We start from the raw sequence: 27,400 nt of genomic DNA on the forward strand, positions 1-27,400 counted from the left end.
CACATTCCCTGATACATAGGCTGATGTGCATGCTTTTAAGGTTTTATTAGGACATTAAAACAAAACAAAAAAACCAAAACAACAACAAAACCAGATGCCACTGGCTCTACAAAACTTGGCTATAGACAATCCCACAGCACTGGGCTGGCAGCAGTCATGTTTGGAGAGAGCTAGAGCCCTTCCAGATGCAACAGGGCTGCCGTGAGGACAGCAGACACGCCCGTGCTTGGCTGTTCCGTTCTAGCCATTCCCAGGTCAGTCAGCTGAGACAACCAGACCCACAGGTTCATGAGACTCTCGAGATGAAGACGACCAGGGCCACCACTGCCACCGAGTGAGGATTCCAAATCTATGGCTTTTGAGTTCAGAAAGCTGTAAGATAGAAGAAACAGTGCACCTGAAACCCAAAGCAGGAAAATCAAGGAGAGGCCAAGGCAAGTCTAGAGAGTGGACTGGGGCAGACGGTTTGCCCTGAGACAAGCCTATCACCACTGGCAGGGGGGTCACCCAGAGACTTGACAAGTTATTTGGTTTGTTTGTTTGTTTGTTTTAATTTGACTTCTAAAACTCGGGAGCACTGCCGGTTCCCCAGTTCCACAGCTTTCTGAGGCAGGCAGAGGCGGGGTCTCTTTCTTTCCCCTTTCCTTCTTTCTGGAGTTTTTAAAATGCATCTGTCTTCACCTTTTTATAAAACATTCTGCTTAAACTGCCCTTTGATCCCACTTAAAACTAACTTTTCAACAACTTTGGGGAAGGAAGAAGAAGAAAGAAGAGGTCTGCCATCTTTCCTCAGAGCTCTAACTAAGCTCATGAAGAGAAGTCAAAGGACCTCCACTGACTCGAGACAGCAAGGCAAAGCTGTTTGCTTTTCCACTGTATGCCAATATTGAATTTACTTAAGACCAGTTAACCTTCTAGCGACCTCCTCTCACTCTCTATTTAAAAACCAGTTAGATCTAGACTCTCCACATGCCTGATTTCATAATCAGCATCTTTTGATAAACTAGGAAATAAAAAGAACGTCTTGTTACTGTGGTGTGTGAGCCTCTCTTCTAGGAAAAAAAACTGGATCCAGCGTGTGTTCCATTAGGAGAGCAAGCTGGATCTTTAGACACTGGTGTTGCCTGGACACAGAGAACCTGAACTTTCAAACAAACATTCAATGGTAATATTCCCAATAGCTAGATTGCCCACTAAATGATACATTCCTAAGCATACATGCATCTCTCCATGGGTGCGCTGCAGGAACATTCTGACAGTATGGAGAGGGAGACTAAGCCCCAGGGAGCCATGTACACTGTGCCTCTCCTCCTCCTGCTCTCTTGGTTAATACCACGCCAGCCACATTCAAAGCCTTCCAACAAATGGCTTCTCAAAGACTCAGGATACACACAGCCCATGTGCAACTGACCCCAATTGCCAACAGCTAAACTCATGACATTGTCTTTCACCATGCACAGTTGCTTAGACAGCTGTGAGACCCGAGCACCACAGTCCAAAGAATCCAGAGGATAAAGGTTCTCTTTCCACGATCTGTCTTCCCTAGAAAATCCCCCAGTACGGATAGAAGTCTGTCCTTAAGATAAAAGCTGGAGGTCAACTTAAGATAAGCTACATTCTTGCTTACTACTTAGTAAGGACTATAAGTGAATGGAGAAGAAAGACTATTTAAATCATGGTAACAAATAAAGTTAAAATAGACCCGTGAGCACAAGCCAGCTGACCCTGTAGGAAAGGGATGACTCCCCTGCAATAAACAGTCTTAAAACACTACTTCTTCAGTTACACAAAGAAATCCCATTTCTAAACTTTCTTTCATTTTAGATCAGCTTTATGGGGTATAATTCATACAAACAGAAAGTAAACACTGTAGGCCTGTAGTTACACACGCCAGCGCAGCTACCACCACAATAACACACTGGATTTTATTTCTCCCCACAAGATGCATGTATGCCTTTACTGCAACCAGCCATCTCCCACCCCACCCCTGGCAACCACAGACCTACTGTCTGTTGCCATGGTTAGCTCCAGCTTCCTAGGATCTCTCAGAAGCAGATCCAGGAGCCGTATCCCACCACCTCAGACATTTCTGTCAGTGTGTTTCTGAGCTCTGTCCATGCTCCGGGTCGGTGGCTTGCTTCATATTACCCTGCTGAGGACTGTTCTCTTTATATTATCACACCGTGCTTTCCCCAGCCTTTTCTTGATGGTGCTTTAAAAGGGTGTACATCAAGTCTGGACAGATACTGTTTTGTTTTTATTGCAAGGTAGCTGATGCCAGAAGTACTTCTGCATAACTGCAAGGCCCATTCCAGGCTTCTGAACATTGCTTGATTTTGCTTTGCCTCCCTAAAGAATAATCTGCCCAATCATGGGGGGGGGGGTGGTGTGGAGGAGACGACCTTGATAACCTGAAAGTTTAGTTTACTGCTAACTCAAGGGGGCTATTTCAAGCTGCCGGAGAACTCAGAGGTAACTGTGACCAAGTAATTTTCAAGTGCAGCTTGCATGCCTGACCAGAGTGAACTCGGGACTTCAGTTTCGTGGGCTCTGGCCCTCCCACTCTGCCTGGCTCCCCTGGATTCGGGATTTCACACTGGCTTCTATATTGCCTGCCATCAGAAGGATATAATGGAATTTCTCTTGAGTCAGAACTGCCCTGAGAAGTCCTGTTTAGCAAAGAAAATGAACAGCCATGTAAAGATTGTTTAACTGCCATATCATGCAAGACCTCAGAGATCTCCAGTGGAGAAAGATAAGCCACAAGCCTCACATGACACTTATGTTTTAGGATGGCTGCCTGTCTACACTGGCACTCAAAGGGAAACGGACCACCTTTAACTTAATGTCACTCTTCCTTTTCTCCTCCAAACATTCTTTATGATCAGTGCTATTTTATTTATAATTATTTCAACAATACTAAAATAATAAATTTCATTTGAAAGAGCCCTAACAGCTGTAAACATGAGCCCCAGCTCCACTGAGGTTTGTAAATAACACAATCTAGTACTCCAGGCTCCATCTTCATTCCCAACGCCCACAGCCCCAAGCACAGCAAGCCAGCCTTCCTTCTAACGGTTAAGGGGGGGGGGGGGGGTTGTGGTATCTTCTGATCCCGACCACTCTGCTCCCAAGGCATCCCGCCATTCTTGAGCCCACTGCAGCTTCTCTGTCCAAACGGAAGGCTGAGCTAGAACGAGTTCCAAGGTTCCCAGCAGTGTGAACACTGCAACGCCACACTCATAAATGAGCCACAAGTTCCAATACCAAACGGGGAAAAGTTGGAGGGTTTCTGATCCAAAACAGATTCTGTGAGCAACACATCCGACAAAGTATGTCTCAATTCCTCATTCATGACTCCTGGTTGCTGCATCCTCTAAATAAATGCATTTCTTTTCTTTCCCCAAGTGTGATTATTATTCCTCTAAAGAGAATTTAAATTAAATCCTGATAGTGAATCCCTGTCTTCGTAGTAACTTTATGTACCTATGTGCCCATGCTGTATGCACACTAATAGTTAAGGCTTACAGTACCATACGGAACATGATGAAGTATGAAACTCATAATGCCAGTAACACAACAGAGGATGAAAGGTTAAAAAAACAAAACAAAACAAAACAAAAACTCCTGCTTGCTTTTGCAGTATTATCCTGACAACAGCCAATGCTTTTGTTTTAATCATGAAACTACAAAAGAATCATTTGGAAACTCACTCGCACCAGCAACAGGGAGGCTCTGCCTCAGACCCGGGGAAGTCAACACTGCGCATAGGGAAAGCCCTGCTTTCCAAAAGCCCACACTACGGAGCAGCAAGCCCTGCCTGATGTAATGGCAGCTGCAGCTGAGGTTCCAGCCTAGACCAGAGGCAGAGAGAAGCTTGCAAGCCTGGACTAGAATCCTGCAGAGTGCACTCTAAGAGTAAAGGCCTGCCTGAGGGACGGTGCGCTTTCCAAGACAGGCGGGAACCAAGGCCTGAGAGGCTGGCAGGAGTGTTTGTGCAAGCACACAGTCCTTCTTAGAACTGAATGTCCCCAGCACTTGGAAAGGAAGTAAACAAAGATCCAGGTCATGCCTGTGTCTGCGGAGCCCGGGGCAGCCAGAGCCTGGCCTGGCAGAGACTCCAGAACCCCTGGATTGCGAGCTTACATCACCAGGCTCTTAACTGTGGGCTGCCTGTGACCAAGAAAAATTACAAAAAGTACAGCCTATATTTCTCTCTGCCATTTAGCTGGCTTAAAAACAAAACAAAACAAAACAAACAAACAAACAAACAAAAAATAAACCAATCCTTTTCTGAAATAAAACGGGATCAGAGGAAAGAGCTTCTTGTGGACCAGGCCACAGTGGACTCCCGAAAGCCATCCATTTCTCCTCAGATCAGATTTATGGTGAACCCCTCCTACCCTCTCAAACTCAAAGCAGACCCAAGGAAAGGCTCAGAGGAAAGTCCTTGAAGAACATGCATTGCACACATGCTGCTGTAAAGCCCACAGCAATCTGGTCACATTATAAACATTCAGGGACCGAGTGAGGCACCTTCATCGCAGTCCAGCAAAAGCATTAAGCTCTCCTTTATTCTTCTCTACATCTAAGTCAGGAGACACGACAGTGAGCAGGGGGGTAGCCAGTCTGTTTACCTTCCTCCCCCAGCACACCAGAAGGCCCCCCCGCTAAGCCACACACACACACACACACACACACACACACACACACCCTGACCCTGAGGCCCTGGTGTCAAGGCAAGGCCGAGCCAAGCTACTTTGGTGAACGTACAGCCTACTGTTCCTGGTCAGCAGGGCACTGCAGCAGTGTGCTCTGTGGCCCTTTTTACAGTTGAAGCTCCATCTTAGCCCCTGCTTTTTCTTTCTTAAAACTGGGGACTGTAAAAGCAGCAGAACTGACGAGAGAGAGGGAAGAAGGCATGTCTACACATTGGCACATGTGTGGTTTTATATAACAAATGCACGCCTGTAAAGCTATCCACACACAACTGAATGTCTGGAATAGTAAAATAACCCATTCGTTAAAAATTATAAAATGTAGCAGCTCATTAAAGATAGTTAACTGTTCAACAACCTCAATTTATCTTTTTTTAAATCTTAATTTTTTTAATATAATTTAATGGGAAAAAAAAAAAAACCAATCCAGTCAACGCAATCCAATCAACAAACTAGCAAAAGGAACAAGCCAAGCGCTGAGAAATTCACAAAATGAATTTTTTTCTTTCTTTGAAATCAAGTCTCACCCTATAGCCCAGACTGACTGGAAATTGACTTATGTAGCCTAAGCTGACTTAGAACTCAGAAAACTTCTGCCTCAATCCCCTGAGTGCTGGGTAAGAGACATGAGCCACCACATAGGCTATAAAATGAGTATTAATAATTTAAAATAACTTGCTTTAAAGGACATATTCTATTTGCCTTTATTGAATTTATCAGTTTAAAAACAACACAATGCATTATTAAATGGGGTCGTGGCAATGCAATGGATGAGCAGACTGGTAGAATTTAGGGCCTTTCTCTCTGTTAATGTAGCTTAAAAATCTTAAATTATGAGATACTCCTCTGCCTCACTGTAAACAGCAGATATTAGATATTAGGAAGGACAGCTATCCAGAGGAAATGCTACCTGATACCACGCTCACCTAGCCCTATATCTGACTTCCCTCCGTGAGCAGCCTGGGACCCCTCTTGCCCAGACCCTCCTGCCATCTAGAGTCCCTTCCTGCCCTATATAAGCAGGAAGATCATGGAGTGCAGGGTAGACACTGGACCTATAGTCAAATACCACTTACAAGCCAGGGGTGTCTGGCCAAGGACCCACCAAACACCAACCAATTCAAGCACAGACAAGACCCAGCTCCCGGCCTCACTTTCTTCACTATTCAACCAAAGAGCATACACGGACCGTCTGAGGCCTCTGGCACAGATGTAGCAGGACTGTCTTGTCTGGCCTCAGTGGGAGAAGATGTGCCTAATCCTGTAGAGACTCCATGCCTCAGGGAGGGGAATGTGGGGGTCAGGGAGTGGGGGGGGCACCCTCTCAGAGGGAAAGGGGAGGAAGTATGTGGATAAGAACTCTGTGAGGGGGGACTGGGAGAGGGGAGAAGGATTTGGAATGTATCAGTTTAATTAATAATAAAAAGAACTGCCGGAGAAAAAGTTAACTACTGGGTTCCAGGGTTATTGAAAGGATAGTGCTCAATATCAAGAAATGAATCGAACCCACACCAGCTCCTGGGCCATTTTCTGGATGCCTCCTACATCATGGTCTTGTCACCTACTGTGGCCCTACTGAGTGCCGGTGCCGGTGCTGAGTGCCACCACACCCCAGTCACCCCAGCTTCCCCCTCAGCAAGCATTAGTCTTCTCCCCAACTCTCCTAGTTCCTGTCTGCCCACCCATTAGCAGGCTCCTCCCTGACCCATACTGCTTCCCAGCTAAGACTCAGGCACTGACGTCTGAATCCATACACACCCAATCAAACTCCCAGGATGCCAGAAAAGGAATTATAAAGCAAGTACGGAAACCACAGAAGAATGCTCAAATGGACTGGATCGCTACCTTAGACAATCAAATTCCCAAAATGAGGACTGCATCTCTTACATCAGTGTTTTCCTTAAGATGTATTAAGAGAAAACCTGCCACATTGCTGCTGGGAAACCGCTGTCACTCAGAGGCAGTTCAAAGGTCAAAGCAGATCTGTCTGTCCTGACCAAGTTAACCCGACTCCAGCATCTCTTCAAGACTATACAGCCCTTGGCTCTTCAGCTCCATCACTCAGCAGCAAACCTTTCTCCAAGTTGCCATGGTATAAGGCAGCGGCAGCAGCAAATTAAGTTTGAAATCGACACCACCTTGGTGGGAAAGGGCTCTTTGCTTTCCATAGGATGAACCCACACAGGAATGGCAGATCTCTTCAACATTTGTGGCAAGCTGCTAAGAAAATGGGGAGGGGATGAGATGAAACCAAACATCTGTTCCCCCATCTTTCCGACACACACCCTGGAAGGACACCTGAGGGCAGGAGCCACACACAGGAAAGGCACTGAAGCCAGGGCTAACACATCCCCTCTCTGCAGAAGCCTCTGGAGTTTAGATGATACTGAGTCCAACGTGTATTTAAAGTGGTTTGGACTTTCATCCTACTAAAACCAGAGAGGAGGCTGCAGGCTAACAGAATAACAATGATAGCCTCTTAATGTGCCCTGAATAGCCTCTAAGCCTCTATCTAATGGGAGGCAGAAAGACATCTGTGAATGGAGAAATGCATGGGGCACACCTTGAGAGGCTCCTGACTGTCTCAGGAAAAGCAGCTAGCCTCTCTCTGCTGAAGTGCTGGGGGGTTGGGGAATGGCATACAGTCTCTTGCAGAGTCATGACCCCACTCCACCTGAGTTCTAAACAGCTCTGTGTACATGCGCACAGGTCAAGCGGCGTGAAACCCCTGCACTGGGTTATTTTGAGACCTCTGAGGCTTTGGGTTGTAAGGGTTTTCAGCAGAATGCAAACCCTGACTGGGAAACCCGCAGTCCAGAATCTGGGACAGTAAGCCAGCCAAGATTCTCCAAGGTTTGGATATTCTGGCAAAGACAACTGCCAAACAAGAACCACAACAGAGATCAGGGACCCAAGCTTCTTATGTCAAATAGGTCTGGCTTAGGGACTCCATACAGGAATGTGCTTCAAGATTTGTGCCTTCTGCCTCTCATTAGAGGGCTTCTGTGGTTGGCCAGGGTTCTTTGGGAAAGTTATCGTTATTCTTCTACTAGTCTACGACCTCTTAGGTTCTAGTCAGATGGAAATCTAAACCATTCTACACATACACTTTACTTGGGACCATCCGACATTGGCTCTGTATCCTGATATATACAAGTTTCCAGACAGTCAGACTACAGGTGACACTCCTCACATACTACCAAGTGCCCGGGGCTGTGATACACCTTCTTGATTTACCTGGTAGACCATCTGTTAGGATGAGCCAGGTTAGCTCGTGTAAGAAAGAACACGCAGTATTCGTTCATGGTTATACAAACAAATAACAGAGCCAAAACGAGGGGAGAGCACCACCAGATCCCAGGACCCCAGTTACCGAAAAAGTTCTGTGCTCTGCTGCTTTTCCTTCAGAGTTGTGAAGGCTCAGGGAAGTTCTTGGTTACTGTAACACTCTGACCAACAAAAGAAAAACACTACAGTGTGTTGTTGGAAATCTTAATATCAGAAGAGAAAACAACGAAGGCGTTGAGGCACGGCACAGTGGAAAAATCACAACTGCCCCTCTTTCCATCCAGAGTGAGTAAGAGCAGTCCCCCCAAAAAACACTGTGCTCAGACTGGCCATTTACCAGACTACACCGGTCAGAATGCTCAGGAAGCTAAGGCAGGTGAAAGATCTCTGTGAGTTTAAGGCTAGCCTAGTCTACATGTAGTGAGTTCCAGACCACTCAGGGGTACATAGTGAAAGTCTGGATTTAAATAAATAAACGCATAAATGTATACACACACACACACACACGCACACGCACACGCACACGCACGCACACGCACACGCACACGCACACACACACACACACACACACAGGCACAACCAGGCAAAGCAAAGGTGAATGAAGTGGCTCCGGCCATTCAGAAGGCTGAGGTGGTCATTACTTGAACACAGGGCATTAAGGACAGCTTGGACAACAAAGTGAGGTCCCATCTCTAGGAGGGAAAAACGAGCAATGCCAATTCTGAGTCTGTCCATCTTCCTGAGATGTACATTCCACATCTTGCTGCATGTTAGCAGAAGTAGGCGGGCAGGCACCAAATCCTCACGTCCTGTCCCCCAATGACCAACTCACGAGAACCCAGGACATGGCTACTCTCCCTCAGCTTTAGGTTCTGACCTGAGTCAGGCTTCAGAAATCAGTGGCAAGGCCACCAAGCCACTACTGGGGGACCAGAACATTCAGCCATCTGTGACTGACAGAACTATTCACAGGAGTTAAGTCCAGATAATCTGATGTATTGTCACAGGGCCTTTCAAGCATACATAGATCTAGTTCATTAGGCATCTTGTTATAATCAGCGTTAAGGCTGAAATCTCTCCTGACATTAAGTGACCACAGTGGCGCTGTGGCCCTCAGGGCCAAAGCAAAAAGAGATCCTCAATCCAGGAGCCAAACTGCTCCAGTGTCTAACAATCAGACTCTAAGAGTTATAGAACATCATTTCTGGGGGCCAAATTCCCAAAGATAACCAAGTTTCCCCCAAATATTTACTCTCTAGGCTGCCCGGAAGTGAGACTGAAGGAACTTCAGATCTCCTCTGTAGCAGAGGACAGACATCAATCCAAGTCACTATGCCCTTGCCTCTGGGACTGGTAGGTACTCTTGTCAACCTAACACTCAGGAAGTCAGAATCCGGATGATACAGCCACTCAGAAACTCAGGATCCACGCCCCCTCCCCGTCCTCCTGGATTCCAGAGGTGACACCAGGCAAGAAATCCTCAGGGTCTAGCAGGTCTGACGCTAGCACTTGGGCCGCCAGGACAAAGTCTCTCCCAGGTACATCTTATGCGATGCCTCTACACTGGGCACAATAAAAGAGTCTTGTTTTTCGCTAGGGTACTGTGTGGTGGTGTCTGTCAGTATTGAGAATGGTGTCCTGACAAATCTTAGACATCGTCACGAGACAGGCAGGCTCTTCTCAAGACCATGAGATACATGGTGAAGAACTGTCTCGAACAAAAATAAAAATGCTGGAGCCCACCTAATCAATGAAAAGTTAAGAAGAGCAGCCTCCCTGTGTGGTTACAAGTGAGGTCTTCACATCTCTGCATTGATGCCCTAATGCAGGTTGGGAGGGTCAGCTGATGGCACCCATGCCACAGCTCAGGGCTATCATCATTAACTTAACACCATTTGCTTCTCAGGTAAGACCTCCTAGAAACTGGGGTCACCTGAGATGAATGAATGGAGATATCAGGAACACAAGCGTGTGCCTGGAGGGTCAGGGGAACGGTCTAGGCGGTCACATCTCACCCTGGCCTGGGGAGCCAGCTGAAAGACACGGTGGCCAACTGCACTCCTTTCGGGGACAGGTTGGACTTCCCTCTTTGTACTTGGCTATGCAGGCCATCGGAAGAAAGCAAAGCACCAAGTTTGCCCTAAAGCTATCTCCTCAAAAAATAACAAACCCACTGCTAACTCACCAACTCGACGACACAACGGAGTGAAGCTAACCCGTAGGATGGAGGCCTTATTCCACAAACGGCTGTTTATTCTGTAGCAGGTCTTTAGGACGTCTCTGTTTTATATACAAGCGGCACATAATTTTTATTTTAAAAAGTCCAACCACTTCTAAAAATGTTACTAGTCTGTGGCTGACAAAAAGAAAGAAAGAAAGAAAGAAAGAAAGAAAGAAAGAAAGAAAGAAAGAAAGAAAGATGTTTCTGAGTTCCCGTAACCAGACACAAAGCTCTGCAGGTTCAATTAAACCCTGACTGTGCCTGATGCAGCCTTCACCTTTCCCAGCACTCAAGCTGTGGGGCCTGCTTCCCTCAGGCAAGAAGATGCTCAGGGCCCCAGCACCTGAGGTACAGGTGGATGGCGGCGTCTGCTCCCCTTGCCGCTTACCCAGTAGGGAAAAGTTGACTTCTCCTTCCTTCCTCCTGACAAGATTGGGGGACTGCAAAGCTTCCTTGCCCCCACAGAACTGCTGAAGGGCCAAGCACGCTCTGTTACCCGAGGGCTGGCAGCAAGCTGCAGAGCCTTTCTCAAGGAGGATAGGAAGAGGGCAAAGATGGCGCAAGCAGTTCCCCAGTTCCTTCCTCTTATCCCAGTGTCTGCTAAGCACCAAGGACTTTGCGAGATTCAGTTTGTAGAAAGAACTCTTTTCCCACCTTGACAAAAAAGAAAATGACTCATAACTCTGAACCCTTGGAAGGTAATCCTGGAAACAGAAGACCTCACAATTATTATTTATCCCAAACCACAACACAGCTTAGCTTCCTCTTCTTGCCAGTCGGGGAGAGACGCGATGGGTCACACTCCCACCGGGCTCCGTGATTCCACACTGAGGCTGGAAGTCCGACCTGCACTTTAATTACAACGTGGAGCCATCAATGTCAGCACCTGAGTACGCACACACACGGTCTGATAATGTTCTTGGGAAAAAATTATGTAACCATTTAACTCCTACACCAGCACTGGCAATCCCCTAACAATTTGTTAAAGTCACACAACATCTCTTCCGCCTCTGGCAGGGAGGGAGTTTCTCCTGGGCATCTCCCATGCTCCTAGGCTGTGCGCCATGATGATCTTGTCCTCCTCGCCATCATTTAGCAGGGTTCACTGTGGCCACCGCCACAATGTCTTGCCCTACAGTGAGGAGAGCCAGGTCTAGGGGCTCTAAATGTATCGATGAATGTGTGCTGTGTGTCCGCTCACTAGACTACAGTACACAGGCCTCTCCTACGAGGGAGACTGGGGCAGGGCAGAGGAGAGGAGACAGAGAAATGAATGGAGAGGAAGGAAAGTGAAAGAGGTTGCCCAAAGCAAGCTTTGATGCCATCTGGAGTAAAAGTATCTCTGTGCCCCATTTCCACACCTGCAGAGGGGACCAGGCCACTCTTCTTACACCCCAGTCTCATGGAAAATGGCCACGTTGGCGAGTGCCATCCCAAAGAATAATCAACCTTGCATCACCAAATTACAAGTCTGAAAAGCCTTTCGTGTTCCAGGCGGACACCGGTCTAGAGCCTAACAGGGCAGACTTCTTACTGTGGGCTCTGAGAGTGACGAGCAGAGTGAGACCTTTGTCTCCATCCCAGCGGACCCTGCAAACTCTCTCCTCTCTCTTCTTTTGAACCAGATTAAGAATTATATTAGAAAAGATCACCGCCGATCGAGGCAGTTATCGTTAGGATTGAGTTAAAAATCAAAACCTCTGAGGCTTGGGCGAATTACTGACTTCAGAATTCTGTCAAAGGAGAAAAGACACTGCTGGTATCCCATCTCCAACCGTCTACCGGCTCATGCCTCGTCTGCAAGAACAGCTAAACTCTTAGTGCGGGCACACTACAAAGTGTTCAATGACAGCTACAGTTGTGAAAATGAGGAATAAATCAAAAGGCTTTGACTGCACACTCACACCCACTCACATTCACACCCACTCACAGACTGCACACTCATACACACTCACACCTGCTCACAACTCAGAGCAAAGGTTTATAATGGTGCTGCACCTCCTCCCCTTTCAGTGGAAACAGATTAAAAACTCTCACCTACAACTCTCTAAATCTTGCAGGGACTCAGGGACCTTCCCCTGAGGCCTCTGGCAGAGAGGGATGTGCACGTAATTTCATTCACCTCCGTCAACAGGAAAGTTCATGGGAGTCCAGGTCTCAGGGTCCCACTGGGATGGAGGCAACCCTTCTACACTGCTGCCAGGCAGGCATGCTGAGCCTAACTCCACAGTAAACGAACCTTTGGTGCCAGAACCTTTCAAAACATATTGCTTTCTTGTTCTCAAAACATGCCAACAGAGGCCTGTGTTTTTGGAAACCAAATGGAAGCCATGTTTACACATTTCAACTGTGAGCAACGGCAGCTTTGGAAGGAAACAACTCCAGTTTCCATCAGCTACATCCAACTTACTTCTGATCTTTCGAGGGCTCTACAATTCTCCTAGAGTTCAGGTATAAATGTTGCCAGCAATATTCGTAACACACTACTCAGGACTCCTAAACTCTGGCCTCAGATAAAAAACTGCTGCCTGTCCCTTCTGATGGTGTCCAACACTTCAAGCTATCTTCTTGACCGTCTCAGGAACCGCGATGAAGGAGAGTGATCTTCCAGTCCTTCCCACTCCCTTAGAAAGCCCAACACAAAGTCCTCCAGGAGCTCAGGATTCAGGCCACATTCTCAGGGGTACAACCTGGTATGCTACTAAAACAAGGGCTTACAGTCTAAACTAATATGGGTAGTTTTCCCCCACAGTGCTCAAGTATGAGTGTTTATGAGCCCCATGTAATATTCTGAAGCAGCTTTTAAGAAAGAGGTCCTGAAATGAACTTCAGGTCCTGGCCAGACCACTGTTCTCACTACACTCCTAAAGCCGTCAGCTATGTCTGATACGGCTGATGATGAGGCCCTGCTTAATGGACTACAAATCCAATGAGACTGGCAAGCAGCAATAATTCCATCTACCCCTGGCTTCACCTTGGGGTGAGCCAAGGCAGATGCCAACTGCTCGCTCCTGTCTTCATTGCCAGTGCTGCCCCTCTCTCCCCTTCTCTCCTCGATTACACCCAGCACATTTTAATCTTATCTTTCTCCCACACATCTCGAGTCTGTCTGGGGATGAGTCAGAGGCTACTCCCTGGCTTCACGCTGGTCTTGAGACTAGCGATGCTCCCCGAAGGCAAAAAAACAAACAAACGGGGAAGATCATTAAACACCCAGAGTCTCATGGAAACACAGCTCTTTGAAAACACCCACCTCAGGATGGACACTGGTGCTCTTCAGACAACTGGGTAGGAGCTTTGTTCCCACCTGTGGCCTTGGAAGGAGACTGGCCCCCTGCCTTTTGCAGAAAGCTACAGGGAGAGAGAGGCTGGTCTAGAACACTCATGGGGACAGAGCTTTGCTACATTCAACAGACCCCATCACAAGATGTCTGTTCATTTTCCCCTATGTCAGGATTCAGAAACCAAGATCAGAATTATGATTCTGACTTCTTAAATCATCACAAAGAATCCCACACACTTAGCAAATGACTTTAGAAGACTGTTTCTGGGGCCGAAGAAACGGCTCAGCAGTTAACAAAGCCGGCTGCTCCTCCAGAGGACAGAGGTTCGACTCCCAGAACCCACATGGCAGCTTACAACCATCTATAACTCCAGTTGCAGGGCACCTGGCACTCTCCCGGAACATGGTACGGGCATGCACAGGCATGCACATGTACAGTCATGCACATGTACAGGCATGCAAGTAAAGCTAATATATTAAAAATGTATAATATCTTTTGAAACCCAGTGCTGAAGCCTCAGCTTGCAGCAGTATCGCCAGAGAGAGAGCTTGTGAAAACTGACGGCTGTCCAGAATGTCTGACTTAGTATGTCTGGGATGGGGTCTTAGGATCTGTATTCCCAACATGTGCCTATGTGATGTCAGCACGGTTGGGGTTGGTCTGAGAACCACACTATGGCAGTCAATAGCTCAGGAATCAGAGCGTGGTAGATACAGTATACACAACAGTAGGCTCTCAAAAGAAACAAGGTAAAGTGTCTCCGTTTTCAAGTCTTATACAATGTTTCCTAACAGTACCATCTCTTCTTACAAGTTCCTACAGACTTCAAACTAAGTTAAGTAGGGTCCAATAGAGACAAGGAAAAACAAGTGGGAGGTGGGGACTTTAAATAAACCACTTACAATTATACAAAAGAAGAGACTGTGCTAAATATAGCTTGTTAAGGAATGATGATGCTCTTGTTTCAAATGCCTTAGCTCCAACCTGACCACATTTCTTTTCATTCTGAGCTGGGGCGGGGACAGGGGCACAAGGGTGACAACTCTCTGCCTTGTAATCTTCCCACAGAGAAGAGTATAAAAGGGGTCCAAAAGTCATTACCAAAACCGGCGATGACATCCACAGGCAGTATCTCTCTCACTTCCCTAAGACCATGGTTCTCAACCATGGTTATATAGTACAGCCACTTGAGAAGCTTAAAAAAGATGGCTACACTTGGGGACACCGCCCTAACTGTCTGAAGTAGAAAGTGGGCACTGGCTTTTTAAGGTTCTCCATGTGATTCTGAAACACAACTAGAGTGGTGCCCTCATTTGCCAAAGGCTTGGTAGCAGGCCAAGAGCCTATCAGGGAACTCTTTATAACAAGGTGTACTTTTCCCAGGAGCGCTAACAGTCACCGACTAGAGACAAAGGAGCCTGAACTTTTTGCAAATTATCTAAAGGCTCAACCTTGAAACCATGTGCCAGAACAATAAAATTTCTCCCTCAGCAAAATAAAGTGGGTTTTGTTTTGTTTTGTTTTTTCTTTAAAGGGAGATGGAGGGAGGAAGATAGATGCAAGCACTTGGTAGTTTAAATGATCATCCAGCAATGCTCTGATAAATTGGATTGTCCAAAGTTGTCAAACTACATGACACAAACAATAAAACGAACATTGTTTTCTTCTTAGTAAAGATACACTCGAGATAACAGACAAGCGAACGTCTTTGTCAGCTTCGTGGTCCTACTTGAGACGGAACCATGAGCTGAAAATAACCTGACCCCAAGAACAAGACATCAAGTCAGTGAGTAGCACAAAGACTACTCTACTCTAAGGCATAGAACAAATCCTGGAAGCTCACAGCTCCAGGTGTAGTCTTGCCTGTTATCCAGCACTCAGAAAGCTGAGGCAGGAGGCTTGCCAGCAATTTCAAGACCAGCCCAGCATAGAGCTAGGTCCTGTCTCCAAAAACCAAGACCAATAGCAAACAAAATTCTAGACATATTTTTACTACATGAAAAGCTAAAACAGGTTGATCAATTAAAATTTGGTTAAAGAATATAAGTATTAGCTGGGCAGTGGTGGTGCATGCCTGTAATCCCAGCACTTGGGAGGCAGAGGCAGGCAGATTTCTGAGTTCAAAGCCAGCCTGCTCTACAGAGTGAGTTCCAGGACAGCCAGGACTGCACAAAGAAACCCTGTCTCAAAAAACCAAAACAAAACAAAAACAAACAAAAAATATAAAAGTATCTTTAAATCTTCAAAGGAGAATTGCAGTTTTTTATTTAAGAAATTCACTTGGTGATCATTTTTAACCTATTTGAGTAGCCAATGGTTTCTGCTAACACACAATATTCAGCACACAGCACCTCACTGACTCGAGCTGGGTACCAACTGCTTGCACAAGACCAAAACTGCCACAGGCTGCCTCCACAATCAGGCCCAGGCCACCTACACTGATGGGTCATAGTGTAAGTGTGATTTTCCAGGTCACACAAATGATGCACCTCATTTTTTTTTTCCTCTAAAGAAACCTAGCCAAATTCGTGAACTCATAACTGTGTCCCTTAACTAGAAGCAGGCTCTGGTTTTATGAGATTATTGGAATAAACCTCTTCCCACCTGTCAAAGAACACCTAGTAACCCTTGTCCAGGGCCAAATATTATCTTAATAACTGTGTGTCATAAAGCCTAAAATACAGCCAAAATCACAGAGCCTTTCCAACTGAAATGATTGTTCTTGGAAAGGGAAGACTCACCAGGACTGATTGAGATAATTTCAGTTCAGCAGAGGACATGCACCTATTCAAACAGGAGGCTGTAAACGTATCTTTATTGGATGGGGTTGGAGATAGAAGGCCTGATCTAGGACACTAATTTCAAGAAACAGTATACCAGCTCACCTAGGAGGTTCTACTCGAGCTTAAGAGCCCAAGTGTGCTAAAGCCACACCCACACTACCTGCTCCGACTGCTTTCAAACCATCAGGACCAGAACATTTTCGGAGGTCAGTTCCCGGCCTGCTTCTCGGGTTACATAAACACTGCAGCATCTATTTTTTTTTTTTCCCCTTGCTTTTCCTACAGAAATCTAGTCGAATGATTGGACTCACGGCCTCAATTGTACTTAAAAATGACTTGCTTCAAACTGTGTTAGCCTGTGGGCTACTATTTATTTGTACACCATATATACTTGATATATAGTGAACTCCGTGCTGCTGGTGGGGCTATATAGAAAAAGAACCAGTAACAAGGAGATGGATCAAGTTACTAAAGGAACAACTACTCGGGAAAATGAGGAAAAAACAAAAAAACAAAAAAAAAAAAAAAAACAAGCCAAAACCAAAACCAAACAGAACAACAAAAACCAGAACCCAACGGAGAAGTATGAAAGGTGTGAGAAAATAGACAAATCCTTAGCTTGGGAACACACAGTGGCTTGGAGCCAGAGCAACTAGCTAAAAAAGCTATGAATGCTAAAGGGCTGTGGCAGCAGTGACCTTTGGGCTAGCGAGTTCTCATGGTGTGAGTGCATGTGTTCAAAGAGTTTATCGGAATGAAAAGTTCAAACGGCAGCTGGGAGTAGTGGTACAAGCCTATAATCTCAGCACAGAGGATGCTGAGAAAGCAGGACCTCCGCTCAGGGTCCTCATGAGCTAGTTAGTAAAATTCTATCTCACAGTTCCACTTCCACACACACAGAGGCACAAGCAAGAAGTTCAAATGGAGACTTCTAGAACAAAGTGTTTTAGTTTAGAAAACTCTTACAACAAAGAAGAAAATTAACGCAACTGAATGTTAAGTAAACTAACATTAAGGAAAATTAAAATGAAAAATCAAGAGAGGGTGGCAAGCAGGAGGCTTTAAGCACCATTCCGTGCAAGCCTGCTGTGAAATACAGCGTAAAGGCAGCATCTGTATAATTCATAATGAAGAAATGTCAGTTTTAAATGTAACAAAAATCCCTCAGGGACAGAAGGGGTCCTGAGATTTGAGGCCTGGACCGATACCTTCACTATGGGTTGGTTGGTTGTTGGTTGGTCTTCTGGGAAAGTCCTCTAGTGCTGACAGACCCCAGCCCTCCATTTGATCCCAATCCCAGTTTCCAAGGAGACACTCAACAAGTTCAAGCGATTGTAATTTTATGTATATGTCGTCTTTATACCCAGAATTGTACCCTCTTTTAAAAGGCTACCACGGGCACTGCCACCTGCATCTCAACTGCCCTCCACCCTTCACCCCACCCTCTCTGCATGCCGGCTACTCAAGTTATCAGGCAGAAGCAACCTGTACACTCACGCTTATCAAAGGGGTTCAGTCCATCATCTGGAAACTCTCAGACCTCTCACCTATCTCCACAAGGAAAGCCACAGTGTACGTTTTCTTCAGCACGTTCAGAATGGCGTGATACTCAGCTTCCGACTTACCATTCCATATTAGCACATGGTTAATACTGTCCTGTGGCCACTGAAACTAGAATTTGTGGATTCCTCTCACACATCCTACCTTGAAGACTGAAGCAGGGGGTTCTTCGGCAGAGATAAACACTAACCTGGCTGGCGATGTGCATTATGCAACCTCCCTGTCTCTGTCTTGGCAGCCTGCCTCTAAACCCACTATTAACTGCATTGCATAGAGTCAACCACCTCAGAAAAATATTTTTAATGCCTTTAATTATGAAATCTGATTTGGCAGCTAAACTTCTGCCAGGAACTTGTGAATTTTTTTGTTTTTCTGAAACCTACTTTTTCTTAGGGCTGTGGTCATCTGTGTACCTGCTGCAAAAGGAGACGTCCTGTTGTCTGTTGTACATCAGAGGATTTCTGCACTCCATGTATCAATCACTCTATGGTTTCTGAGCAGTGCACTCTCTCTGTGACCCGTAGTGAGCCACAGGCAGATCCTACATCCCAAGCCTCCTTCTTCTCCCACTAAGGGAGCAGGCATGCACAGGCTCCTTCAAGGTTTCAGCCCATGAACATACCCAGGTAAAGGGGCTAAAGCATGGTCCATCTCACCCCTCACCAGCTGTGGTGGTTTTGATGAGAACAACCCTCATCAGTTCGTATATAGTTAAATTTAAACACTTGCTTCCCAGCTGGTGGAACTGTTTGGGAAGGAGTAAAAGGTGTGGCCTTGCTAAGGGTGTGTCATTGGAGTGGCTTTGAGGCTTCAAAAGCCCATCCCACTCCCAGTTCATGCTCTCTTTGCCTTGGGGCTGTCTCAAGATACAAGTTCTCCAGCAAGATTCTTACCTGCATGCTGCCATGCTCCCTGCCACGTTGGCCATGGACTCACCATCTGTGAGCCCCCACTAAAGGCCTTCTTCTATAAGTCGTCTTGGTCATGGTGCCTCTTCACAGCAACAGAAAAGAACTAAGACACCAGGTCAGAGAGGCATTAGCTGTTGTCAGTACAGCTCCAAAGATCCGTGGTCAAGAATCGTCTGAAGGATTAATGCGAGCATCAACAGTGACCTATGTAAAAAATGTAGCCAAGAGCATGCAGAAAACTTCCAAAGTGGCTGTTGTTTATCTTTTAATAAACTACTACGTCCCACGCACACTCTGGAGGCAGAAGAGCAAAAACAGGAAGCTCGGGAGCTCCAAGTCAGAGGAGGTGTGAATCCCAAGGAAATCACTTTGACTGATCTTAACCACTTCCTTGTCCTGGGATTTACCTACCTTGTAGGATAAGCATAATATAAAAACACAAAACAAACAAAAAACAAACAAGCAAAACTCCGACACAGGTGAGCCGTTGGCACATGGTAAGTGCTCAGCAAGTCACAGTTACCTTGTTTCCAATATGGTCACACTCTGAGCTTCCGGGTAGACATGAGTCCTCAGAATGCATGATTCAATCCACCTCAACTGCCAAATCTAACTAAAACTATCATCACTGTGGATAGGGTGTGGGTGGGGGACGGAACGAAGACTAATGGCCGACCAGAGCACTGCAGAGTTCTAAGTTAGTCTCCCCAGAGGCGTGACTGACAAAACTCAGCTAGGAATGAGACTCCGGCTCCCAGGACGCTGGGAAAGCTTGGACTGACTATCAGAAGTACCGCAATCTCACAAGCAGCACTGAAACAGGACACTCTGCTGCTGTTAACGCGATCTAGAAAAGGTTCCTTCCAGGTATACGCTTTTAACATCCTTCTGTATGTGTGTGTGCAGCGTGGTGACCAGAGGTCAAGCTGGCCTGTCACTGTCGGGGGTACTCTACCAGCTTTTTTATATCCTGTTTATTGAGGCAGGATGGCTCAGTGGCCTGGGGCTGACTGACCTAGGGCTAGGCTACCTAGCCAGAGCTCCCTAGATCTACCTGACTCTACCTCCCAGTGCTAGGATTACAAGTGCCCACCACACACCAGCGGGCAGGCATGCACTCTTGGTGGCCAGTGGAAGGTGCCAGCTGTCTTCTGTGGCTCTCACCGCCTCAAGGCAGGGTCTGTCACTGAACCAGAAACTTACTGTTTGGCGCTAAGCTAGCCAGGGAGCTCTTGGAATCCTGTTTCTTCCTTACAATACTATGGACACAGGCAACCAGGTCTTGGCCTTTTCCTGGGATTTGAACTCAGAGATCTTCACACTTGAGAGCAAGCGCCATGCCATCCCCCTAGACTGCCAAGCTAGCTTTGCATGGATTTTGGGCATCAGACTCTGGTCCTCCTGCCTGTGTGGGAACCATTTCCCCGGCAGATTTGTATTAAGTATAAATAACTATTCCTACAAATATCAGGACGACACACGCAAAAGGACAAAGGGCACTGGGAGTTACTTTTAGTTAAAATCATATTCTTAGAGAAAAGCAGGCAGGCATGTAGCTAAGTTATGAAGATTGCAAGTTCAAGGACACCCTGGGATACAAAGTAATACACACTTAGGAGACTAATATCATGGCTCTTAGGAAACTAAGGTTTTCTTTAACAAAGTTACTTTTAAGTATTTAATCTCCATCTCAAATCACCTTTTCAAATGATGGCATTTAGTCACGGAAGCACTATATGCCAGAATTCTTTGAGTCAAGGCATCTTAGAGCTTTATGTAGAAGGATATACTCGAGATCGGCTTGAAGACCTTTGGACTCCCTCTGCTGGCTCTAAATTTGAAGTAGGTTTTCAATGGCTTCAGGAGCTAAATTGCCATTTTAAGAGATATATAGACCAAAAGCAAAAATATAATATGGACTTCAAAAGAGTGAACAATAAACTTCAAAACAAGCACTAGGAACTACCAAGCACAATCCCTGTCACAGGCTCCCTGCCACAGACTCCATGTCTGTCACAGGCTCCCTGTCACAGGCTCACGGGAGAGAACCATGTCTGTGCTGTTGGTCTGGGCCTGCCTTGACTTTGTCTCCTCAGCTGTACCTTGTCCCTTCCTTGCCCTGGGCTCCTTTCCCCACTACAGGAACAGAGTACATCTGGCACTGGGCATTAGGCTCCCTCAGATAACCTGGCCTCTTCACCATGGGCCAAGCATTGCACAGCTGCTGGAAGGACCAGGGCCAACCAGAGAAGTTTCTCTGTTTCACTCTGCAATGTTATCTCACAGGAGTCACTGGGCACTGAGGAGGAAAAACGAAAAAAGATCTCAGATCAGAAGGCCAAAGCAGCCCCTGTTCTCTAACCTGGCCTAGGCTGCATCATCCTCCAGGCACGAACCTCTACTCCAGCAGGCCAGGCCCAGCACAGCCCCTCACAGGCTGATCACCTATTCAGAAAACTCCCACCTCAGAAAAGCTACAGGCTGGCCCTGCAATGGCTGGTCGGAAGGATAGACTGCTAGCTCCCCTTCCTTCACAGGTGACTTAATTCCCAGCAGGGGGAAATAGAGCTTTCCATATAGCCAAGGCTCACATTCTCCAATACAAAAGATTACAGACAACCTCACTCCCTGACTGGCTCTGCTCCTAAGGGAGAGGGAAGAAACTTTCAGCTAACACCCTTCAGACAGTGTGTGCGTACCAATGCACAGGCCTGATTTCCTCTTTCCCATAATAAAATGCCACCCATCACACCTCCCCCAATTTCTGGTGCGAATTGTACTTTTCAGGGACTTTCATAGTAGTAAGAAGCCAACACCCCAAGAAACCCCTTCACACCCCATCATATCAACACAAAGCCAGGAGGCCTGAGGCTGTGGACACCCTCACACCTGCAGGTTATCCAGGCCACCCCACCAGCTCAAAATCCTGAGTCAAGGGTCTCAACTTTCCCCAACAAGAATCTCAGAAGGCCACCTTCTTGGGCTGAGGACACAGTGAACCAAAAACCACCTCCAAGTATCAGAGAAGATCCTTGTTGCCGTCTGACGTCGCATATCTGAGAGTCGAGGGAAGGTATACAGAACCTTGGGGGAGCTGGGCAATGTAGTCTGAGGGGCATCTTCTGTGAGGTGAACTGAGAGTTTCCGGTGGAGACGTGGGGTGGGGTGGGGTCGGGGTGCAGAGCCACTCCTATGAGAGTCAGTTTAGAGGAAGGGGGAGGAGCCAAAGAGAGCACTTGAAGCAGGAGCTTGCAGAACTGGAAGCAAACTGCACTGACAGAAGCAGCTGGGAAACCACAGAGGCCAGCAGCGCACACTTCACAGCAGTGGTGCCCCTGCACTCCTGTGAACACACTTTAACCACACCCCAGCAAGCTGTGAAACCCTGACCCGGTCACCCGTGCTCCTGACCTGGTACTTCACTAGAAAGAAATGAGACCGCCCTCGTATGACCCCTTTTAGTTATGAGTTTAAGTGAAAAGCAGTGCGGGTGGGATGAGTCAGCTCTATCCAGTTCCCCCAGAGGCCTGACCTCCCTGAACGAGGCCTCATCCACAGAACCGAAGTGCTCACTCACGTCCATGCAAGGATGCAGGTGAGCTCCAGTACAGGTGGACTCTGGGAAACTCGGCCTTCTCTCAAACAGACACAGACTCTAGGCCTCGTGCCACAGAGGCCTTGTATCTATCTAGCAAGCTCAAAATGACCTGCACACACAGCCAAAGGCAGCTTTAACCCAAGAGTCTGCCACCTGCAACAGCAGTCTTCTCAGCAGCTGAGGCACTAAGTAAACAGAAATACATATGCATAGGATGCCAAGGGTGAGCAAGAAGAACACGTTCACAAAACAGCTTTCCTGTTAGCAGCCTGTCTCTGCCCTCTGGGCCTTAAACTTCTGTGTACTGGAATGTTATCCACCATATACTACCATCGTTTCTCTGGAGCTGGGCAGAATGCCCCGTGTACAGTATGCTTTTAATCAACATGGGTTCTGATAGAAGTGTATGCTAAGGATTTTCACTGTGCTGCCTTCAATTCACTTACAACCAAGCTGGATCGGCAGTTCCATAAAACGTAAAACACTTTTGGATGCCTGCTCCCCGGTTCTTTCTATAGCAGCTATAAGGCAAACTGGTTCCTAGACTCCTCAATATGTGGCACATATTAAAAAAAAAAAAAAAAAAAAAAAAAAAAAAAACAATTAGTCAAGAAGATGATCAAGTTTATCTCCCAAAGGAAAGATATTACAACAAAATAAATTCCATTTTCTCTCCAGCCCTAGAAATCCAAACTCTGAGACACCAGCAACAGATAAGAGGGCCTACCAGGTTTATCTCTGTATTATCATCAAGTTTGGGTGGTGTCCGCTAAGTTCTTTTTTTTTCCAGTCCAAGTAAATGACTCCTTTAGTAGACAAAGCCTTTTTTCGTTATCTTTCAGATAAACTATCTGATATGTTTATTTATGAAGCAAAAGCACAACACTAAAAAGTTTATCTTCACCATGTTCTATGGTATCGTTTCCTTAAAATAGAACCCTCCTGAAGCCTCCTAAAAATAAGCGTGCTACGGTTTCATTTTCTGAGACAAACACATGAAAACACACACTTAGCTTCCTTCTGAAGAGTCGCTCTGTTACATGGGGTTCAAAGATCAAAGTCTAAAAGGTCCAATTTCTTCACTTCATAGGTCAATGACACAGCTTTGCAAAAGAGGAAAACAGTCCCCGTGCAGGCAGTGAGACAGGAGAAAGAGGAAGCCCGTTACTGAGAATCACTGACAAAGACAGGCTGCCAGAGGAAATTACGAAACAACAAAGGCCAAGCAGAAGACAGATTCTTCACACACAACTGTAACTGGCCTTTTGGTACTGGAAGGAGACAAAGATCAAACTGCAAACCAAGATGGAATTACGGCCATATCATTTTGAAATTTAAAATGAAATTTGAAAACAAATTGCATTAAAGTAACATTTTCTTAATACAGTATACTGAAGGCTCCCCAGGGTTCCTTCCAGAAAGTATCCCGGGCTGGTCAACTCTCATCTCTTCTTTTTACCTTGCAACAATCAAGAAGGCACACTTTCCCATGAAAGGTGCAGACTCGGAAGACTTACCCTCTGCGCTACAGCAGAGGTTGTCACACAGTAGGTACCCCACAGAAATGCATGGCTTTTAGCATCCTGCCCTAACCATGAGGAATGAGTAAGTGTGGGGATCTGTAATATAGAGTAAATGATAGGCAGGGATTCCTGGTAAACCCTAGCGCACTTGGGGCCTCCCAAACGGCAAAGTGGACGCTACATTAACTACAGTGCACTCCAAGGAAACTTAATCTGAATAAAGGAACCTTTCCTCCCACAACCGCATCTGGTTGTTCCCTCCACTCTAAGGCCCGAGGTGAGGGACCTTGGAGATAGCCATCACCCTCCCAGCCAGCATGCACAGAGCAAGGGCTTCCTCTTTGTTAAAATGCTATCTTTTGCCATTTGTGCTACTTCAGACTTCCTAAGCAACCACACCTTAGGATGATATATCCTGCAACTACCAAAACATGACCCCTTCGCTTGGCCTCCCCAGCCTGGGTGTCCTTCTAATGCCTAAATGACGGCTGGGGGGAGGGGCAAATGGGCTTCTGGGGGAAAGCAAAAAGGCTTTAGGACCGATTTAAAGAAAGCGCTGTGATAAGCCCCAGACAGAGGCCTGTACACCTGTAGCTGCTAATTAGCCTTGAACTACCAGTGAGCTGAGAACAGTCTTTAATCTCTTCAGCAACAAAAGAATGGAACTACATCAGCAAGCGGCCTCCTGGCTGTAAGTTAGGATCACCTGAGGAACCAAAGCAAAAAGGTGCCAGCGCTGAGTCACACATGAGCCTAATTCTACCAAGTTCTCTGAGCACTAGTATTTCTCAGCTGTTCCCAGGTAATCCTAAAAAGCCAACCAATGCTGAAAATGACTGGTCTAAATTGCAACCTCGAGGTGTCTTTAATTCTGTAATTCTTTAATTCTGTAATTTTGGCTTTTTCAGGCAGTCTATTTTGTAGTCCTGGAACTCACCGTGTAGACCAGGCTAGTCTAAGAGTCAAAGCCTGCCTGTTTCTGCCTCGAGTGCTGTGACTAAAGGAGCCTACCATTAAGCCTTGGCTTCATTCTGTAATCACCTAGCGTTCTGGCCCAAAAAGCCACAAAAGCACGTCCTAAGACTCGAATTCCTGAACTGCTTGCAAACGTCTGCAGGTTAACCTGAATTCTAGACATTTTTAGAAGCTAAAAATCCTAAAGTACAACTCACAATGAAAGCAATGTGGTTAAAGCACAGGTTTCTAAAATGGCCACACATCACAGGAGTCGATTCCTAAATTCAGATGCACAGGCGTGGGTCACATTAGCTCCTGACCCCTCTTCCCCTCACCTTCCTTCCCCACTAAACCAGCAGACAAAAAAGGCTGGCATCAGTCATAGCTAGTGTATAAACCCAGCTGGCCAGTCAGCCTCCTGTTCAAAGGGCCTTCTCTCCCCATCATTAAAAATATGGAAGTGCCTGCACGGCTACTTCCTTTGATGAAGGTCACCTTACAAAAATTTCAACTAAATTATATTCCTTCAAGTCTTCTAGGATTCCATGACACATATCCTTAAAATTAAAGCAAAAATAATTATAAAACATATGCCCTAAATTAAACATAATAAGCCTTTAGATATTCTATTGGCAATTTCTCATATGGCTTTAGTTGAAGCAAGATAGCAGTAAAAGAAAAACCTGTGAGACAAACAATAACAACATGACCACCCACATATGCCTGTGTCCCCTTAACTCTATTGAAAGCCTAAAATCTTTATGAAAATACGGACCAAACTCAACTATGGCTTCTTTTGGTAACAGGCGTGGGTCACAACGCCTTTAGAAGGTTTTCGATTTACTACTTTCAGAAGTAAATCTAAAAAAAAACTAAAGCCACAAACATACAAAACTGGTTATTTTTATAAGCACAATAGAATTATAGAATTAAATTATTTTGAAATCCTAAAAAAAAAAAAAAAACCAGTGGGGGCTAGGGAGATGGATCCATGGGTAAAGGTGCTTGCCCCAAACTTAATGATCTGAGTTCAACTCCCAGAATCCACTTGTTGGAAAGAGAGAACCACTCCCCAAAGTTGTCCTCTGACTTACACATGCTATCACATTAGCAATACTTCCAAACAGAACCTTGTCCTTTCTGTAAACAACCTCACACATGTGCCATTCCTTTGGAAATCAACAAAACTGGATCAAATATAAGCTTGTAACATCAGCATCTGAATCACCAGAAATGAGATGGGTTTGTGGAATAGTATCAAAGCATACGTTCTGCTTTTAAACCGTCCACGCAAGGCTCTTCGGTATCAGACACTTTTTCAAGTCCCTTTATCTGCAAGGCTCTTCCATAGGCTTTATCTCAGGTCTCCACAAAGATGAGCTGTTCTTATTTATACACCTAGAAACCTAGAAGCCAGAAGCCACAGAGCTCACAATGACAGCGAAATAGGAAAAGGAAGGAAACTGCAAGCAAGAGCAACTGCTGAGTAACTTCGCTCCAGGGACGTGGGGCTGTGGCTGCTTTCAGGGGAATGGGCCTGGAGGTGCCCTGAAGAGCAGGGGAGCCCGGCAGGGGACCAGGAGTCAATCTCTTTGGATGCCCAACTGCAGGAAGTCATTACATCATAGGCCTTTCCTCACCTCTCTCCCTACCACGTGTCGGGTGCCCCAAGAGGCTGAAAGGGAACAGAAGAGTCTCTCTGGCTCCTTTATAGATAGAAGCCATTATGGCCCAACCCTGCTATCAGCCCTCCCCTCCCTCCTTTCCTCCCCTCCTCCCTCCCTCCCTCCCACAGAGGCAAAGCTCTGACCGGAGTCCCCGACACGTGACAACCCCGCCTCAACCACTGCCTACAGCAGCATAGACCTCCAGCGGAGCAGCAGGTGTAGCCAGCACACTTTTAGATGACAAACCCGACCTGTTTCAAGCCCCAAAGCATTTCAGAGGCTACCTGCTGGCAGGCTTGCTGAAGTGACGTCTCTCAAGAGCAAAGGTGTGTGAGGAAAGGCGTGAGAGCCGGCCAGGGAACAGTCTGCAATCATTGCTTTTTCTAATGGGATCGATTTGCCTGTTGGTGTCAACACCCACAAGCACAAGTTGGACCCAAAGATCCTCAGTTTGCTAGTATCATGCTCCTGCCACTGCCTTGAACGCTGTCCCAAACACTCCCCCACACACGCCTTCCCTCCACCCACAATGTCCTCGGTGCATCCCACTTCCACCTCCTGTATTCCAAAGTTGGCCGCGGAGCTACCTCCTCCCCGCAGCCGAGGTAAGCCAGCACATACAAATGTCTTGGTCCTTCCTCCTTAGTGTCCCTTGCCCACAGCCTACTCATCTGGGCATGCCCAAAACTTGCCCAGGACCCTCCCTTCCCACTTTGAGGCCATCCCCAGGCTTCCCTCCTATAGGAGTGAAAAGAATCCCCCACCCCAAAGGCTCACAGCGAAGCTCCTCTGCCAGCCCTCTCTGGACGGCCGCAAACCGACCGCTTCGATACGCGCTTGGCGCTGCGAAGGCCTGGCAGGTCCGACCACCAGCCCCTGATAGGCACGCA

At 46.5% G+C, this 27,400-nt stretch overlaps 1 protein-coding gene and 1 long non-coding RNA gene across 5 annotated transcripts in view; both read right to left on the minus strand.

Moving 5' to 3' along the window:
- Foxo3 (forkhead box O3) overlaps window positions 1-27,400 on the minus strand; it is a 94,851-nt gene that overhangs the window by 65,570 nt on the left and 1,881 nt on the right. The window lies entirely within an intron of this gene.
- Gm38485 lies at window positions 22-27,395 on the minus strand. 3 transcript variants are annotated; one of them, XR_380269.1, is made up of 2 exons: window positions 26,484-27,395; window positions 22-372 (listed from the first exon to the last, which is right to left on the minus strand). It is a non-coding gene; the product is annotated as a predicted gene, 38485 (long non-coding RNA). The 3 variants fall into 3 exon arrangements; XR_003948863.1 differs by lacking the exon at window positions 26,484-27,395 and adding an exon at window positions 18,748-26,477; XR_001779765.1 differs by lacking the exon at window positions 22-372 and adding an exon at window positions 663-18,969.

The sequence above is a fragment of the Mus musculus genome, chromosome 10 (genome assembly GCF_000001635.26).
Source record: "Mus musculus strain C57BL/6J chromosome 10, GRCm38.p6 C57BL/6J".
Lineage (NCBI taxonomy): Eukaryota > Metazoa > Chordata > Mammalia > Rodentia > Muridae > Mus > Mus musculus.